This window comes from Macrobrachium nipponense, chromosome 9 (assembly GCF_015104395.2).
Source record: "Macrobrachium nipponense isolate FS-2020 chromosome 9, ASM1510439v2, whole genome shotgun sequence".
NCBI lineage: Eukaryota > Metazoa > Arthropoda > Malacostraca > Decapoda > Palaemonidae > Macrobrachium > Macrobrachium nipponense.
In genome coordinates, this window is record NC_061110.1 from 44,086,742 (window position 1) to 44,091,826 (window position 5,085).

Consider the following 5,085-nt stretch of genomic DNA (forward strand, 5'->3'; position numbering starts at 1 on the left):
GACGCAACTTTTATGCTGGTTAGGATGTGTACATTCTCAGTATGTGAGTGATTCTTTATAGCGAGAATCGCACACTTCGAATTCATGTGGATTGTTGTGTTCCCTGCTTGGTTTAGGGAGTCTTCTAGCACCTTTTGGATGGCAGTTAGCTCAGTTTGCAGGGTGGAAACCTTGTTGGATAGTCTCCAGCTGCCTTTTAGCAGGGCAGAGACTACTGTTGCAGCTGCAGCATTACTGTTGAGTGACCTGTCAATTAGTAGACATTAGGAGCATATGTGTTATTTATGGCCTCTTGTGCTGCTTGTCTGAGTTGATCAAGATGACAGAGTGGTTTGTTTATCGGGAGTACAGTGAAAAATGAAAGGAGCAGGAGGCCAAGGGAGAGGTTTGTTATAGTTATCACTGGGTATCGCTTTCTTAGTTGCATCAGCTGCTTCTTGCATGTTGATCCTTCTCAGAGTGCTGGGGAGGTTCCTTATGCGATTCTTGGGAGGATTGAGGTCTTCATGCAAATGTGGGATTCTTGCTATCTTGTTTTTCAGAGGGCAGTCTCTATTACTTTTCAAGGTTTTGAAAATGGTGAGAACATTCCTTTGATCCACTCTGGAGAGGAGAGAGAGAGAAGGTTGGTTTCTAAAGAGTCTTGTCCACACTGGGGCACCTGCAATAATTCTCATTGGATTGTTCTGAATCACTTCAAGTGAGCAGACTCAAGTATGTGTCATCTTTGTGAGTACCGGTGCTGTATATTCGACTAAAGAGTGGCTTTTGTGAATGTAGAACATTCTGAGTAGGTGACTTGGTGCTCCTTGGCGAAATGAAGTGATTCTTCTCATCACTTGTAGAGGACATTGGGGTTTAGGGTTTCTGCTTCAGGAACTTTATTTCCTTGGCTAGGGAAAGCTTGTGGTTTATATTCATTCCCAAATACATGAAGTCACTCATCCATTCAATGGGTTCTTCCATGATGGAGAGATTATTGGGTGGATGTGTGTGCTTGATAGCCGCAGCTTTGGTTTTGGGCACTTTTCTTGGATCAAGTAAAGTGACGGCTGGGTTTTCCACGATTGAATGTTGCCTGGTTGCTGAAAACAAACCCTTGCCTCTTGACCCTGAGTGTACTTTTGTATCCATGCCATAAGATTGCCTTTTATCCCTTTTTGAAACAAGGAAGAGAGTATGGCAGTGTAATTTGCCATGTCATAAGCTTTCTCCAGATCAAGGAAAACGATTAAGGCCTTCACTTTCATTTACTGGTATATGCCATCAGTTATGCATTCCTGAGTTTTGATTCCCTTTCTGTATGCATAGATACAGGGATGCTTTCGAGAGTAGTCTGTTGAGGACCATCCTCTCTGCTACCTTTTTGGTGCAGCTAATTAAAGCAATGGGTCTGTAGGAGGTCTTGTTGACCAGCTTAATGTATACTGTTTTTGCAGCTCTGCCTATATTCTTGAGCATGCTGTATGTTTATAAGGTCAGATCTAGGTGCAATGTCCTTTGCTTTCTTTAATGCAAAGCTTAATTCCTCTATGATGAAGGGAGTGTCCTTTTTGGCCGTGGATGTTGCAGGTATCAGAAATACTCCTGCTTTGTAAAGGTTCTTGTGCTCTTAGGCATTGCCGAGTGTCAAAGGAAAGGCTGACAGTATTAGTCCTGTCAGCGAAGTGCTGTGTTATTCTGTGAGCATCACTTTGTGGGTCAGTGTGAGATATTTATGAGATTCTCTTTACCAGAGACTTTGTTGAACCAGTTCACAGCTTGGCAATGTGTGTGAGATGGCGTGCTAGTCCTCACCATTTATAACAGGCTTCTAGTCTTACTTCCTGAATACTTGAGCAGAGTGAGCTAAGACATCAGGCAGTAAGGTATGCAAGAAGTCTGATCTGTATCATCTGAAGATTTTCTTCACTCGGTTGACTCTTCTGTTCATCTTCTTTTCATGAGTTGTAGTACCAGGCATCTTTGTGGTTTGTATTTGTGGTTGAGTATTTCTTTTTTGATACTGTAGCGGCACTCGACATGTCACAGAAATCCTGTAGAATTGTGCAAACATCCTGCAGAAGATGTTTTATGTAGTCTGTGGACCAGGAGGTTATAAGATTTTCAAAGGAGTTCCAGTTGGCAAATCCAGGGTTCCATCTGGGAGGGGGACGAGGAGGGGAGGGAGTCCCCTAACCTTATTGTCTGCAAGGCAAATGGGGTGCAGCTCCCATATTGCTCCTACCTGCAAATTTCTGGAAACAAGAGTTAGATTTAGCCTTCCGTCATGTAGATATGTGGGCCAATAGAAATTATTTAACAATTTAACCTCTTGGAATTTCGAGTATAAAAATTACAGGTGGCAGCCTGTAGGGCTGATTGTCTGGACTTAAGGAATGGGTGATGAGCATTGAAATCCCATGCATTGAGGGTGTTCTGTCTGGAGGCTGCATCAAAAAGTGCATCCTCCTCTAACGTGCTGCTCTGTGATCTGTAAACATTGTGGATTTTACGGGTTCTGCCCTCCAGAATGATTTTCACACCTAATGACTCTACTGTTGGTCCAAAGTTTTTGTTTTGAATCTGGGAGGAGAGAGTGTTATTTCTGATCAGTGTTAGGAGCTCTCTTTTGGTGTCTGTTTGAGGCATCTGGTATAGTACAGTATACCCTTTGAAGGAAAAGGATGTGTGTTCTCAAAGGAGTGTTTCTTGCAGAAGAATGATGTCATGACTTCATAGGGATGTTTGCAAGTGCAATAAAGCAAATTCGTGCCATACGCAATGAATGTTCCATTGAAGTATCTTCAGTAGTTCTCTGCCATTATTGAGGGGAGGATTTGGATCCGTGTCAGAGCTGATGGTGGAATTGGAATCACTGTCTGTGCTCATGAAGTCATTCGGTGAAACAGTGAACCTCTGAATGAATGATTGCATTCATTCAGTTCGCTTAGGGAAATTAATATAATTTAGAACCAAGATTATACGATGATGAGAAAGCCCACTTCCACTTCAATCATAAACGAATATTGAAAATCAGTTGAACCTAATAATATGTACAAATGGAATCATTTGCAACAAACTGAGGAAACTAATCAAAATCAACAGAAGCAATCATCTCGAAATTTAACTATTTTGATTTTATGATAATTCCCGTTTAAATTAGTGTAGGTATTCAGGAAGGTGAAATGCAGTGGTTTAACTGTAACATAAATAATGTTTCCCATATCATGCATATTTTCCATAAGTATATAACCGCTTTTCCCCGTAGGGAGTAATGCCGTCAGTGGAGCTCATGCTGTGCATTGTAGGCATTACTTAAGGTTCTTTGCAGCGTACCTTCGGCTACTAGCTTCAACCACTTTCGTTGCTTTTACTTTACCTCCTTTCATATTATCTTTCTTTATCTTACTTTCCACCCTCTCCTAACACTTGACTCAGTGCAACTGCAAGATTTTCCTCCTGTTAACACCTTTCAAACCTTTTACAGCCAATTTCCATTTCAGCGCTGAATGACCTCATAGGTCTAAATTCTACGTTCAACTCGACGATGCAAGCATTTTAGTAAATGACTGTAAATGATTTCCGTGGACAATAGAACATTTTACATTCATTGAGTGGACTGTGCATTTCACAAAAGGTGTACAAAATGGACTTTGATATGGATTCAATAAACAAGAACAGAATGTTCATAAAATTCCCTAACTATAGCATTCCGCTGTTTTTCGGTACAGAGAGGAATATAACAGTTGATTAAATAAAATGGCCACTTTTAACGAAGCTCTCCATTGCAACGTAACGTGCTGTTATTGTAATTATTCCTTTTCAATTATCGCATCGCAATTATGGAAACATTCAAGCATGGAATCCAAATGCACAATTATTGAAGTTTGCTACCATAGAACATTATTCTAGGTACGTATTATATGACCGGTTGCGTGTCGATTGCGAACACACAATACAATAATAACCATATTACGTTAAGAGTTAATCCAGAACTAAATATGCTTTAATCAAAATCGCTCTAGATATATATATATATATATATATATATATTATATATATGATTATATATTATATATATATATCTATATATAAGATATATATATATATATATCGATGTATATATATATATTGTATATTATATATATATATAATTTATATTATATATAGATATAATATATCCTTTGTTAAAATTTGCAAAAAGTCATTATTTCTGAACAGCACGAGGTAGTTTACTGCATATTGCATTTAAGGGCTAATTAGGATAGATTCAACCAATTTGCTTTCATTAACTGCATGAAAAGGTTTGTCCAGATAGATGTATATAATGAAACATTAGCCTTTGAGACTGCCAGAGAGGAAGGAGGAAGCAATTATAAGGAAGTGATGCTTTACTTCCATCATTGATTAGACATGAACGATTCTACATTTATAAAAAACAGGAAACTGGTTAAATCATCAGCTGTGGCGCACTAAAGTTATTAAACTGAATCGTTTTACTTCGTTGGGGAAACGGAATAAATTCATGGCACTAATAGAATTTTACGAGGATCGCAAACCATTACCATTTCGGAACGTGGGTAAACATAATTTCGACACAGCAAGCACACAGTACTTTCGGTAAACAATTAAATGAATGACTCTGAACCTTATCAATAGGAAAGATAAGGGTGTGAAGAGAGCTGCGGTCGATCCGACAAAATCCACTGTAAAGGAATTTTTTGAAAAAAAGAGGAAAAAAAAAAAAAGAGAGTCAATAATGGCAAGAAGAATGATGTGGCAGTTATGGTGCTCCTCGGGGCACCACTTTTGCTGGCATTATATCGAGTGAACCCTAAATGGACTAGCTGTTACTACTGTCCTAAGTAATATAGCTTTTACTTTTGCTCTTTGTGAAGTGAAATGATCTTTCCCAGAATATACGAGCAACTTATTCATAACAATGAGTTGGGGTTGAATAGTGATTCCAATTATTTTGAAGCTGATCATATCTCTTCACCGCCAACATCCCAGGTCAAGTAAATTGTTGTAAGAATTTTTGAAAGATATTAAAAGAAACAGAATAAGGGGCCTTGGGCCTTAATTAATGGCAATTTATTTTTC